Source organism: Leptopilina heterotoma, unplaced genomic scaffold, assembly GCF_015476425.1.
Source record: "Leptopilina heterotoma isolate Lh14 unplaced genomic scaffold, ASM1547642v1 Lhet_38, whole genome shotgun sequence".
Lineage (NCBI taxonomy): Eukaryota > Metazoa > Arthropoda > Insecta > Hymenoptera > Figitidae > Leptopilina > Leptopilina heterotoma.
In genome coordinates, this window is record NW_025111054.1 from 1,637,483 (window position 1) to 1,652,876 (window position 15,394).

The 15,394-nt window shown below is 29.4% G+C and overlaps 1 protein-coding gene across 3 annotated transcripts in view; it reads left to right on the forward strand.

The window, feature by feature from the left end:
• The window catches only part of LOC122505928 (homeobox protein homothorax), a 501,951-nt gene that overhangs the window by 277,702 nt on the left and 208,855 nt on the right, over nt 1-15,394 (forward strand). The gene's annotated exons all lie outside the window — the stretch shown is intronic.

Consider the following 15,394-nt stretch of genomic DNA (forward strand, 5'->3'; position numbering starts at 1 on the left):
AAAAAAAAAAATGTAAGAAAGGTTGGAATCGTTTCTTTTGGAGGGCGTCGGCGATAAGGGAAACGTAGGGCGTCGCAGTGTGGCGTCCGTCAAGCTTGAGCGGGGGTTGGTTCCAACGAAGGTTGGTGGCACGAGTTTGCCGGCGCGTTAGTGACGTTTCTCCTATCCTTCTTCGCTTGGTGAAAAAGGGACAAGCACACAGGGTCAAGGAACGGCGCAGTCGCGAGTTTCGCCCCCCGCAGACTCCAAACAGTGGCAACCCCCCTCGCGAATGGCGACCTTCACAAACCAATCGTATTCTCGTTTTCATCCCTCTTTGAATCTTTTCCCTCCATCGTTCTTCTCACCCCCAAAACTGCGTGCGCGCTTCGTTACAAACGCGCTTTTGTTCACTTCTGTTCACTTCTGTTACCTTTTCCATTCCTTTTCTCATCTTCTTTCAAATTCCTTCCTTTTTTTTATATGAATTACAGCCTGTGAAATTGCATGTAAGTATTGCGATACAATTTTCAAATTAAACCACGGATATATACTGATGATACTTCTAAAACTTTGTTAACGAACCAATCAGTTTCTAATGGAAGAAAAATCGATTCGGATAGATGAGAAATTGATTCCATAGAAGGGTTATTGTAAATCCGGGGTCAGAATTTATAATTTTAAAAATTCAAAATGGCGGCTACAACATGGCGGACCAAAAATTAAAAATCACTTGGAATGACTTTGAAATTTGTCATTCGGGGCTTTTTCATTTCGGTCGCTGATTACGAATCAAATATCCCACGAGAAACAAGTTTCAAGCAAAATCTGCGTGAATTTTAGTATTTTCGTCCGCCATATTAGATCCATCAGTTAAAATGGTTTAAATTTTGCAAATTTGTCATTATATTCATAATCAGCGACCCCAAAAACTCCCTCGTGACAAGTTTCAAGTCATTCCAAGTGATTTTTAATTTTTGGTCCGCCATGTTGTAGCCGACATTTTGAATTTTGAAAATTTGGCAAAATTGACATTATAGATTCGTTATTAGAAATTCCAAAAACCTCAAACTGACAAATTTTAAGAAAATCTGAGTGATTTTAAAATTATTTCTTCCACTATATTGAATTCCCTATTTTAAATTTTCAGAAGTTTTGCAAATCTGACATTAAATTGGTAATTAGCGACCCTAAAAAACTCCTGAGTAACAAATTTCAAGGCAATCCATGTGATTTTTAAATTTTTTCGTCCGCCATATGAGGCGCATGATTATTTCCCGCAAATGTCATTTGACCGAAGTGTCATTTTACCGAATTGCATTTATTCGAACTGTTATTTTAACGAAATGTCACTTTTGAGAATCGTCATTTTTGCGAATTGTCACTTTTGCGAAATATCATTTTTACGAATTGCCATTTTTACGAAATATCATTTTTGCAAATCGTCATTTTTACGAATTGTCACTTTTGGGAAAAGTCATTTTTGCGAAATATCATTTTTACGAATTGTCATTTATGCGAACTGACATTTTTTCCAATTGTCATTTTTGCGAATCGACATTTTTACGAATTGTCACTTTTGCAAATTATCATTTATGCAAACTGACATTTTTTCAAATTGTAATTTTTACGAAATGTCACTGTTACGAATTGTCATTTCGTAAAAATGACAATTCGAAAAAATGTCAGTTCGCATAAATGACAATTCGCAATAGTGACATTTCGTAAAAATGACAATTCAAAAAAATGGCAGTTCGCATAAATGACAATTCGTAAAAATGATATTTCGCAAATATCAATATTCGCAAAAGTAACAATTCGTAAAAATGTCGATTTGCAAAAGTGACATTTCGTAAAAATGACAATTCGAAAAAATTACATTTCGGAACAATAACGATTCGTAAAAATGACAATTCGTAAAAATGATATTTCGCAAAAGTGACAATTCGTAAATATGTCGATTCGCAAAAGTGACATTTCGTTAAAATAACAGTTCGGATAAATGCAATTCGGTAAAATGACAGTTCGGTCAAATGACATTTGGGGAATAATCAAAGTTTTTAAAAAATAAATGAAAAAAATGTTTAAAACTTCTATTAGTCAATGACAAATTTTAATTGAAAATTTTTAAATTTTTAGAAAAGAATGAAAAAAAATTACTTAAAAAAATGTTCTGTTTCATTTATTTACGAATTTCTTTTAAATTATTCAATAACTTCTTTTTTTAATAAATATTTAATTATTATTATTTTTTCATATAGGAATTAAGATTTTCAAAAATTTCAAATTCAAACCTTTTTGAAATTAAACAACTTATAAAAAATTGTTATAAAACATGAAGAAATCGATCACTCCGAGTCTTCGACTCGGAGCAATCGATATCTTCATAAATAAAAAAAACTACGTTCCTTCGTCAGTTATTCGCTCAGATGTAGTATTTTTACTTATATTGACAAAGATGTTATAAAAACAAAAGAAATAATTATTTTTGTGTCTCATTGCAAATAAAAAAAACTAGGGTAAGGGGCCACCCATTTTTTGAACGACTGTAATTCCTAAACGGTATTATATAACATAATTAAAAATATATGCCCTGAAATTGAATCTCTTTAGCTAACTTTTTAGCAAAAACCTTTTTATTTTACTAAGGAGAATAAATCTTAGACGACTTTGGAAAAACAGCTTAAATTTTGCTTTAAAAAAAGTGGCCCCAAGGTAGTCCCATTCAAAAATTCACTGAAAAATTAAAAAAATAGTTGCAAAAATCAATTTAAGGTATTTATATAAGAAATGTATTGTTTTCATGCCACTTTTTTCTCGTGTTTTCTAAAATTTCACGCGACTTTTTTCGACTTTTGTTGTGAATTTATGCGACTAAAGCGACTTTTTTTGGGTCTTAAAGTCGATCCGAGCCCTGTAAGTATATTAACATCATCTTCAGGGAATTTTGGTTTCGATTGAATAATAATCATAGTTCTAGATAAACACCGAGCTAGACAATGATGTCAAGGAGTCAAGTGAACCTGATCTTTAGAGAATTACAGTTTCCTGCATATCCGGATTTACCTTGATGTTCATTTGCAGTTAGGATTGTATAATAAAACCAAAAATCCCCAGATGAAGATGTTCAACTGACTCCTCGACATCCGGGTCCATCTTGGTGTTAATTTAAGAATTATGCTTATGAGATGGAAAACAAAATTCCCTGTAGATTATGTTAAACTGTCTCCTAAACATCAGGGTGTACCTTCGTGTCAACACGAAGCAAAATTTGTCGAATTTTAACAAATCGTTGACTTGGTTTTTTGATGTGATGTAAAATTTCATTCATGGTTAAAAATAACATATCAAAATACATTATTTTAATTTTTTGTGGTATAAATTTAATTTGCAAAGCATCCAAGCTTTTTAATACCTCACAGTTGTTTGTAACGTCCTAGAGATATCCTTCATAACTCGGCCTGATGATGCGATGTCAAACCAAGACAAGTAATGGAATAGTGTTTTTCTTTTATTCCTCTTCCGATATAATCGATTAAAAGAATTTCGTAGTTTCTGGTTGTTTTGAAAATGAATTCGAATCTTGTCAAATTTTGTTGCTTCTCCAAAAAAAAACACTTTACTTGCACTTACCATGCCATCGATGCACTTATAAGGGAATAAATGTATATCTGTGAGAGAGAATAGCAAAAAGGGTGTGCACATCAGACGAATATCGGAATCGGAGCTTCCGGGTGAGAAATAAAGAAAGCGGAATGAGACAAAACAGCTGACGCCATGGCTACCGCTGTTTCCGCCCTTTCTTCTCTATTTCTCTTTTCTTCCCATAACCCCCCCACATTCCCCTGACGGTTTCGCCCCGAGGGATTTAAAAACAATTTGGTAAATTGCATCCTGGTCGGAACGAGCTGAAAATGCACTCCGCCGCAATATCGTGGTACAAAGCAGAAATACGTACGAGTTTCCTCAGTAAATAGTCCAGATAGGAGGGATTAAAGGAAAGAAAGAGAATTCTAGTTTTATTTTACTGAAAAATCATTTCAAATCGTTAAAGAAACAAATCATTCTTTCTTTCACTTGTTTTAATATTTATTACAAATTCATATCTTTATATTATCGCTATAATTACTTAATTATCACTTCATTAGAATAGTGACACTTTCACTATTCTATAGGGAAACTTTTCGTTGTTCTAATAAGTTTTTTGTTTTTACATCACTTGAAATTTTGAGACATTTGCCATTCCCGAAATAGAAATGAAAACAGTATATTATTCTATTCTGAGGGAGTATATTATTCAACTCTTGAACAAAATAAAGCATGTTCTTTCAAGTTTAGTTTTCTCTATTTTGCAAGTAATTCACAGAGGAATGTTATTCTACACATTTCCTGTTTTCATTACCCGTATCCGTTTCTATTGACATATCGACTAGAAGAAGAGAGAAAGTTTTTCATTCACTGTCACTAAAACTTTGTTGTATTCAGATAAAGACAAAACTCCAATATTCTCAGGGCTGTTACTATTTAAAACTTAAAAGTCAAAAAAGTAAATATGAAATTAATTGCTTGATGCGAGACGTGTGATTTTGAAGCGTCGGGTCGCGTCGGAAAACCCTTTGAGTCTAGCTTTTTAACGTCACGGACCCATGGTGTGCATAAATTAATGCTGAAGCTCGATTTCGTTTAATTCGCCGACCGCTGCCTACGGTTGAAAATAAATTGCCCTCCCCTTTTCTGCTTCTACCTTTTCTTCAAACCCCACATATCTCTCTTTCTCTCTATGCAGACCAAGTAAGTGCGCACCTTGGTATACAAACTTTTTTTTTATGACCCAATTGTAGAATTAATTTCTTCTAACGATTCTGACATCCAAGTAGGGTCGGTCTTTATACCAAAGCGACAAGTGAACCTGTTTGTATTCATTCCTGTCAATCTGCAAATTTTATGTGAGCAATACGGTGAGGCCTGTCACTTCTAATTCACGTGAATTAATAATTGCAGTTTGCTAAGGTTCTTTAATTATTATTTCATATAAAACAATACATTTTAATATCGTGAATTTTTAATTCTACATAAAAACAAGTGTTTGCATTTAGCATTTTTGTTTGATATTTGATAATAGCATTTCGATAATTAAGATCTTAGCTTATGATATGCTTCGCAAATCATGGATGCGATTTGTCTGGAATAGTATATATTAATGAAATCGTAGAACTTTATTTTTTTACAGCTTTCGGGGGTATTTTCCTTTCTTAGGGAATCAATAAATGAAAGGGGCACACCGCTAGTCCACTACAAAAGCAATTGTTCGATTTCCTACGTCTTAATTACTCCTCCGTTGCTTAACGACGTAATTACGTGATAAAAAAACAGTCGTTTTTCAGTGCTCAATACTCTCCTTCTCAAGCAAAATTTTTTCCCCGCATCTTATCAATCTCTTTCTATTTTACGCGCCACATTGACGTGATTTTGCAACAGGGCAGAAGTGCACTGTGTGCATCAAAACTCTCATGCCTGTCTGCGTCTTTCCTGCGGTTAAGCGGGAACAGACCTATAGTTGAGTTGAGTTCACGAATCGTCCGTCAAAGGCGCCTATATACTCGCGACTTTGGAGCAATGCTTAAAGCGTTCGTCAACAGTTCGCAGCACTGGTAAGGCCAACATCAAGTTGGAGCCTCTGTTCGTGTTTTGCTCCCTTTTTAAATGCATAAATACAAGTCAATTTCAAATTATTAAAATGAAAAACTAAATTTGTTGAACAAATATGATAGCTCAGCTATTCATAACACAGGACCAAGCAGGGCTCGAACTAGGTCTGTGAATTCCGTAAAGGTCCGTAAATTTGCTTCAAGTCCGTAAAAGTCAATTCTTTTTTAAGAAAAAGGTCCGTAAAGTCCGTAATTTGATTGAGAAAAGACGAAAAGTTCGTAAATTGTACGATATAATTTGGAGAATTTTGAAGAAATTAGAAATCATTGCAGAAATTCAATTATTTTCAAAACTAATAAAATTCTTCGCAGGAATTCAATTATATTCAAAATTTTTTTTAAATTATCGTCAAAATTTCAATTATCTTTAGAAATAATTAAATTCTTCTCCGAAATTCAATTATTTTCATAAAAGTTTCAATAAAATTCTTGGCAAAATTTCAATTATTTTCAAAAAATTTCCTCAGTTCAATGATTTTTAATATCTTTTAATAAAAATTTCCAAATGAATTCAATTATTTAAAAAAAATTAATAAAATTCTACCCAAAAACTTTTACTATTCTTATAAAATAATAAAAATTTCACAGGAATTCAATTATTTACAAATTTTTTTTATAAATTTCTTCGCAATCATTCAATTGTTTTCATGAATAATAAAATTTTTACAGGGATTCAATTATTTTCGTAAAAAAGTAAACTTCTTTTTAGGAAGTTTTATAAATAAATTTTTAATAAATTTTCATAAATAAAAAAGTCATTGCAGAATTTCAATTATTTTTAATACAATGTTAATCAAATTTCTCGACAAATGTAATTATTTTTAAAAATTTTATTATAATTCGTCAAAAAAATTTCATTATTTAAAAATTTATTGATAAAATTCTTTATGAGAATTCAAGTTTAAGAAACATTCAATTATTCTCTAAATTGTTTTTTTTTATTTAAATAATTGAATTCTAGTAGAATTTTCTAATAAAAACTGATTTAAGAATAGATTTGAGTTAAAATTTTAGAGGATAATTGAATATCAAAAGCATTAGAGCGTGAATTTTGAGAAATAATTGGATTTTGAAAAGGTGTCAAATTAAAATCTTTTAAAATCTGAATTTTTCAAATTTTTAACTAACAATTCAGTAGAATTATGTTTTTTGAGAAAGTTTTAATTGCGGATTTTTTTTAAAAATTATTTCACGGTTTAATTTTATATGTAATGTATATTTAATTGAAGAATTCAAGAATAATTGAATTATTTAAAGATTTTAGTTTCTAATATATATATTTAAATGAAGAATTTATGAATAATTGAAATTTCGTAAAATTGAATATTGTGAAAACAAATGAATTTGAAAATTCTCAAACAACTTTTTCAAATTTTTTTTTAAAATAATAGATTTATAGAAGAATTTTAGTTAAAAAAAACTTAAAAAATTTAATTTTGGAGAAGTTACAAATTATTGTAGAAATTCAATTATTTTTAATACAATTTTAATCGAATTTCTCGAAAAATGTAATTATTCATAAAAATTTTATTAAAATTCGACGAAAGAATTCAATTATTTAAACATTTTTTGATAAAATTCTTTATGGGAATTGAATTTCAAGAAACATTCAATTATTTATTTTTGTATTTAAATAATTGAATACTAGTTGAATTTTCTAATAGAAATTGATTTAAAAATGAATTTCAGTTAAAATTTTAGATGATAATTGAATATTAAAAGCAATATAAAGTGAATTTTTAGAAATAATTGAATTTTGTAATTAATTTTTTTGAAAAAGTTTAATTGGATTTTTTTTTATATTATTAGAAATCTTTATTTTCTAATATGTATTTAATTGGAGAATTTACGAATAATTGAAATTTCGTAAAATTGAATAATGTAAACAAATCGATTTGAAAGTTGTCAAAGAACTTTTTCGAAAATTATTAAAAGTAATTGATTTAAAGAAGAATTTTAGTTAAAAATACTTGAAAATAATAATTGAATTGATAATGATTTTATCACTCGATCATCTTTAATTATTATAAAACATGAAGAAATCGATAACTCCGAGTCGAAGACTCGGAGTTATCGATATCTTCATGTTTTATAGTTATCAAAATTTAATTTATAATTTAAAGTAAAATGTTCTTTCATTTGACTCGCACTGGTTATATTTTTGTCAGTAATCCGTAATTTTTTATTTTTGGTCCATAAAGTCCGCATTTTTAAAAACTTTCACTAGTTCGAGCCCTGATAACAGACAATTCAAAATTTGTAAATGTATATAGAAATGGAAAATTTGTCCTGAACACATCTCTTTTCAAAGAATAGAAGAACACATAGGAAAATGATTTAGTAATTTTTGGGAAATAGAATATTTATTGAAATACAATGCGTCCAGTGTATATATGGAATGTAATAGTGTAATGAATTTAGTATTATCGTATAATTTATACATTTTTATTGGCAATTTGCATTCGATGTATAGTGAGCGAGCGCGGTGTGTGCACAAATCGAATAGCATTCTTTTTTCTATTTTCTTTTTTTTTTTCTAGTATGCTTTTTCCCCAGACCGCGCTTTGCTTTTGCTCTCTTTGAAATATAAACAGTGCATTTGCATGTTTTCCGAATTTAATTAGCAGTGATGCGATTATTAATTGGCAAAGCAAATTCTGGCCAAAAAAGAGAGAGGTAGAGGGATACAGTGAGTCTGATAACCGATACGAATTTGGCGTATATTTACGATAAATTTTCGTTCACAAATAACTAGCTGATATCGTCGGGTTGAATTTTAATGAGAATTCGAAACGATCGCGCGAAAATACGACGACGTGCTTCCCGTAAAGATATCCTAATTAATGACTCTCATTGAAATTCACTCTCAATTGTTGTTTTTTTTTCTTTTCATTGATTATTTTACGTTTTGGAAATTTAATAAGTTTTTGATTAAATTGAAAATTTTTTTAAATATTGAAAATATTTTGCAATTTCTATTGTTTTAGAGTTGTGTTTACTGTTGTTGTAGAGTATCAGTGAAAAATCAAAGTCGAAAATTGCGTCTAGTCTAGCCCTTCGCTTTTTTTTATTATGTTTTATTTACTTTTTTTTATAAATATTTATTTGTCAAAAATTCTATGTTTGAGTAAAAGTTCTATAAATTTCAAGGCGTCCGAGTAGGGTGAAAAAAAGTGTTAATTGTCAAATATGCGTTTTATGGAGGAAGTTGGGTGCGACTATTACTTCAAGTTTCGTTTACAGCTGTCGCCTCTGAATTATAAGTTAGCACCTAATGCCTATAGTCTGATCTTATCTTGGGTTGAATATTTCCGTTCCCAATGACTTTGGCACCCTTCAAGCACTCTTACCAACCTAATCTCGACATAAATACGAAAAATGTTCCTTTACTTTGTTAACCTATCGCAAAAAATTTACTTGTATTCCCTACTCAATAATGCGGTCTTAAATAAAACTACACGCAGAAATGCTACATTTCTCTTAAGTGCCTTTAGAAGAATAATAAAAAGTATATTTTTTTTGTAGGAGAACAATTTTCTGTAATGTTTTATGTTCAATTACATTTCTTGGAATCATTGTTTAACTTTTAATCGGTATTGGTAAACCTAGACCAATATTAAAAAAAAAAAAAATTAATGATTTAATGTATTGATAACTTCTGTTTTCGCAAACGAATTAGTTCGGTTGTCCTTTGTTTCGAATAATCGAAATATTTTCAATGAAGCCGAATTAGAATATAGACAATGTAGCCTGTGATTAAAATTTGAAGAATTCTATTAAAGATATTCAGTAAAATGTTGCTGATCTACTAAATAATCTTTGTATTCCTACTCATCCGGACAAAGAGTAAATAAAAAAAGGGCGAACGTATGGTTAAAAAAGAATGTGTTCCATAAAGCTGCAAAAAGAGGGTCTAAATTTCGACAAGGAAATAAGACATCGATATCGATATCATTGCAATGAAGTTTACAGTTAAATTTTATTGCAGCTGTTATTGAAGTATAAATAATACTTGTGAGTCTCCACGAGGCACTATGCCTGAGGAAGCAAGACTCGAATATCGCATCCCTGCTGCTTATAATTAATTACTATGCCACGCTCAGTGAGTCGTCGGTTTAGTCGACAGGTAGGATGTTCCTGTTGGTAGCGTAAAGTGCAACACGTTTATACCTATCGAATTTCTAACAGCACGATCTGGAAATTGCATCATAGATTTTAATCGCTCAATGCCATTGACTGCGATGACATATTGCTATACACAAGCACGCATATTGTTCAATTTTAATATGCAAATTAACCTTTACTTTCAAAAGTTGCGGCACTTGCCCCAACTAAAATTTTGAACCGTTTGGATTTTTGGAACGATAAAAGTCCTGAAAATAAGATGGAAAATAAATGACATATTGGTGACATGTGAGTATAAAGATGAAATGGTGAGAGAGAGAAATGTCGTTATTAAGATTCTAGACAAGAGATGGGGCAAGAGAAAGGTAAGATGATGTTGAAGGTGGAGAAAGGGAGAAGGAAGAGAGCTCGTATACAGACAGAAGGAGAGCAGGTGCAAACTTGGCTTGTCAGGAAGTCGCTTACAGCTCGAGGACAAAAGCTTCCCCAGGGACTCGTGTGCTCCGACTCATAGAAGAAGGGGCAAGAGAGATGGAAGAAGAGAGCCAGCAAGACGAACAAGGGTGGTACGAGCCTAACTGTGAAATAACAGGGTTTCGCCGTTCCTCCACCCTCGCCCCGAGAGAAGATGCGAGCTCATACGTCACTTCCTTAGAGCGAGGGTTGCGGGCCCAAGGGTGAAAAGCAGGTTATATTGATTTATTTATACCAAGCAGCCAACTTCCCACTGATGGGGTTATTGGGAAAATACCTTTAAGGTCTCTACACTTTCTCCTCACAAATAACTTCTTATAAGGTGCACATTAAATTGGGAGCTGGCTTATTTTTTATTTTTCCTGGCTCTGTGAGTCGGTCCGCTTGTTTATTAAATACAATGTTAAATTCATCTTAAGAGGATATTAGAATTAGAATTGGAATTTCTTTATTTTGTCCTAGGAAATCCACGAGGACAAGCATTAAACATACAGTAAAAGGAAACATATTGTCAAGTATTAATTCATTTCTTCAGATTTTAAACTTTCGAAAAATTAATACCTATATCTGTTTATCTTAGTGATTAATTTTCTTAGTAATTAATTTTTGTTTTCCTTAAAACTATAAATTGACAAAGGTAAATGCAGACAAGTTCAAATATTTCGAGTCGGGAGTTTTAGAGCGAAAACAAAGTTGCCACAAAGTCAGGAAAGTTAGGAAATTCATGGAAAAGTCTGGGATTTTTATTGAAAGTACTAAAAAAATTTTAATTTTTAAAATTTATAAGAAAATTATAAATGGTGTCTTTTTGTTTGCCTCATAAACTATGAAATCACCACGAATTCTAATAAAAAACCTTCACATTTTTCTATTTCTGACAATAATTTCTTTTTAAATAACTTAATTCTTCAAAAACTATCATAAAATTATTATCTAGAAATTATTGAATGAACCATTTTACTTAAAAATTTCAAAATTAATTGTATTTCAAAAGAATTGCGTTTAAAACCTTCATAAATAGACGAACGTCAAAGGCTTGAATATGAAATTTTAGAAAATTTCAATTTTTAATGAATTTAAATAGAAATTTTAAGAACAACTGATTACAGAAATTCAATTATTTTAAAAAGTGATATACTTCTTCGCATAAATTAAATTACGTTCAAAAATTTATAAAAATTCTCGTCAAATTTTCAATTATTTTTATAAATAATAAAATTCTTCTCCGAAATTCAATTATTTTCAAGTAATTTAATAAAATTCTTGGCAAAAATTTCAATTAATTTCAAAAATTTTCCTCATTTCAATTATTTTACATATCTACTATTTTAATAAAATTTTCCAAAAGAATTCAATTATTTAAACAAAATTTTAATAAAAATTTTACAGGAATTCAATTACTTACCAATTTTTTATAAATTTCTTCGCACCAATTCAATTATTTTTAATTTTGAAGTTTCTCGAAAGAATTCAAATATATTCAGAGAATTTAAAACAATAGTTCTGCAAAATTCAATTATTTCGAAAAATTTAAATAAAATTCTTTTAAAAATGCTATTATTTAAGAAAATTTTAACAAAATTCTTTACAAGATTTAGTTTATAAAATTCCAATTTTAATCAAATTCTCCTATTCAATTCAATTATTTTCAATACAATTGTTCTTAAGAATTCAATTATTTTCACAAATAATACATTTTTAATGGGAATTCAATTATTTGAAAAAATTGGAATATAATTCTTCGCAAGAAATCAATTATTTTCATAAATAATAAAATTTTTCTCGAGAATTCAATTATTTTAAAAAATTTTGATAAAATGCTTTATAAATTTGAAAAATTATAATAAAATTGATGATAGAATACAATTATTTTCGTAAAATATAACATTCTTCCTAGGAATTACAATTATTGTCAAAAATGTTTGTAAAAATCTTCGAAACAATTCAATTATTTTCGTAAAAAATAAAATACTTCGAAGCAATTCAATTATTTACGAAATTTTAATAAAATTCTTTCTAAGAATTAAGTTTTTTTCAAAAATAAAACTTTTCACTGGAATTCAATTATTTAAAAAAGAAATGATGAAATTCTTCGTCAGATTTAAAATATTTTCTACTTTTTAATGAAATTTCTCGATGGAATTCAAATATATTCAGAGAATTGAAAAAAATAGTTCTGAGAAATTCAATTATTTCGAAAAATGTAAATAAAATTCTTTTAAAAATTTTGTTATTAAAAAAAAATTTGACAAAAGTCTTTACAAGATTTAGTTAATAAAATGGCAGTTTTAATAAAATTTTCCTATTCTATTTAATTATTTTCAATACAATACTTCTCAAGAATTCAATTATTTTCACAAATAATACATGTTTACATAGGAATTCAATTATTTAAAAAAAATTGATAAAATTCTTCGTCAGATTTCAATTTTTTTAAAGAAAATTTCTCAATTGAATTTAATTATTTTGAAAAAGTTTTAAAAAATTCTGAGAAATTCAATTATTTAAAAAAGTTTGAATAAAATTCTTTACAAGAAATTAAATAATATCATAAATAATAATATTTTTCTCCGGAATTCAATTATTTTCAGAAATAAAATTCTTCACAGGAATTCAATTCTTTAATATTTTTGTTTTAATTCGCCGAAATAATTCAATTATTTTTATAAATAACAAAATTTTTCGCAGAATTATTATTTTTTATTCAATTTTAAATAAAATGATAGAAAATTGCATGTATTCTTAAATTTTTTTTTAAATTCGTAGAAAGAATTCAATTATTTAAAAAAATTTTTTTATAAATTTTTTCATAAAAATTCAATTTTGAGAAATATTCAATTATTTTTTTTGTATTTAAATAATTGCATTTTTGTTGAATTTTCTAATAAAAAATGATTAAAAAATTGAATTTCACTTAAAATTTTAAAGTATAATTGAATATTAAATGCAATATAGCGTGGATTTTTAGAAATAATTGAATTTTGAAAAGGGTCTAAAGTAAAATCTTTGAAAATTTGAATTTATACACGGAGAAAAATATAATAAGTATAACTTTTACTACTTTTATAGTAAAAAATTTGCGGTAAAGCATTTCTGGTCATTTTTACTACTTTTGTAGTAAATTTTGCTACGTTCGAAATAAATTTTACTAATTTTTACATTTATAAAAATTCGAAGTATATATTTATATATTTCGAACGTAGCAAAATTTATTCCGAAAGTATAGTAAAAATTACCAGAAATGCTTTACTGCAATTTTTTTACAATAAAAGTAGTAAAAGTTACTTTATATTTTTCTCCGTGTAATTACAATATTCTTATGATATAAAATAATGATTTTATCACTCTATCATCTTAAATTTATTATAAAACGTGAAGAAATCGATTGCTCCGAGTCGAAGAATCGGAGTGATCGATTTCTTTACGTTTTATAACAATTTTTTATAAGTTGTTTAATTTCAAAAAGGTTTGAATTTGTAAATCTTAATTGCTATAGAAAAATAATAATGATTAAGTATTTATTTAAAAAAGAAGTTATTGATGTTTACTAATAATTTTACATTTAAAGAAAGTAAATGTAATAGATCATTTCTTTGAGTATCCAATAATTTTTGGAGTGAATCAATATATTCTTGTTTCTTGAGGATCAGGGAAAAAGTAAAAATTTTTCTCTGTAATATCAGGGAAATGTCAGGGAAGAGGAAAATAAAATTTTTGTCGCAACCCTGGAAAGGTTGTAGCGATTTTTGGAGGGTGAAATCGCATTCTTTCCTCTTGAATGAAAATCCGGCTGGCGTATTTTACGCGACAGGCTCAGACGCGAATAAACAGTATATCAGGATTATTCAAACTCATTTGCCTCCTCGCACTGTGCCCATTTACTTGGTCCACGAAGGAAGGAAGACTCTTCTTCGGCAAGCAAGAGCTATTTTAAAGTCGGAGACGGTATAAGGTACCTGTAGAATTTTTCCTGGAGGAGGAGCGAATGGGAGAGATTTATAGCTGTTAGGAGACAGGGTGTAATCATACGCATCACCCCATCAACCCTGTAACTCTGATTTACCGTGGGAATTTTGGAAGTTGTTTTGAATTCACTGTGTTGTTAGGGGAATTCCTTATGTTCTCCTCAATATATGCGTCACTGAGGCATCATGTTTGAAAATCCACATTCTTCAAGACACAGGGTTTCAAACGATGGTGATGATGATAATAATAAGACATATAAGAAAAGTGATTTCTACTTTTTTAATATTTCTCTTTTGGGTTAGTGATATATCATTGTGATCAAATTACTCTAATTTGAAGTGATAGGGTCGACAAACCATTACCATTAGTATAATTACGGTGATCCGAAGTCCTCTATTATTTCCGGATCGCGGGTGTTTGCCTTTTGAAAGCCCTCGCCACAAATTGCAGACTAGAACACCCGTTTCGAAGGCTTGGTCGCTTCGAGGCGCAATCATCACAGCATAAGTGACGAGTCAAAACCACTCGCGTATAAATCGTTCTAAATTTTGGAAAGCGAGAAATTCCGTACCGTGTATCATGTCGTTATGAGGAAGATTTATCGTGGGACAACCAGATTTGATCTACGACAACTTCCATGATTTTAGGTTTTAGATCATTTAATTAAATGATGCTACTTTATTTTGCCTCAGAGACATAGTGACTCAAATTTTCATTCGTATTTTTATTCAGTGCAAAACGTAACTTATGAATGTATTTTTATTTACAAAGATGCGGCATCAAAGCATATTTCATCTTAACTTTCAAACCAAGTTTAATTAGTTTCTTTAAATTTATCTTTTTAGAGGCTGAAATCTAATTAAAAGTTTTTAATTTTTAATTTTTTTTAACATATAATGTTTACATTGTAGAGAGAGGAAAAAAGAGATTAAAAGAGAGAGTGTGTGTGTGTCTTGCGATCCAGCATAGATCCCTTTTATTCTCTCCCACACTCCCCCGTAGCAGCTCGTGTGAAATTACTTCTCTGCAGCTTACTCTTATCCCCCAGCACCACCACCCTTTTGGTATACCGTGTATCCTCATTCGGTAGGAATCTTCTTGGAAATAAAGTAGGTACCTTTCTTATTTTCGTATCCGGAAAA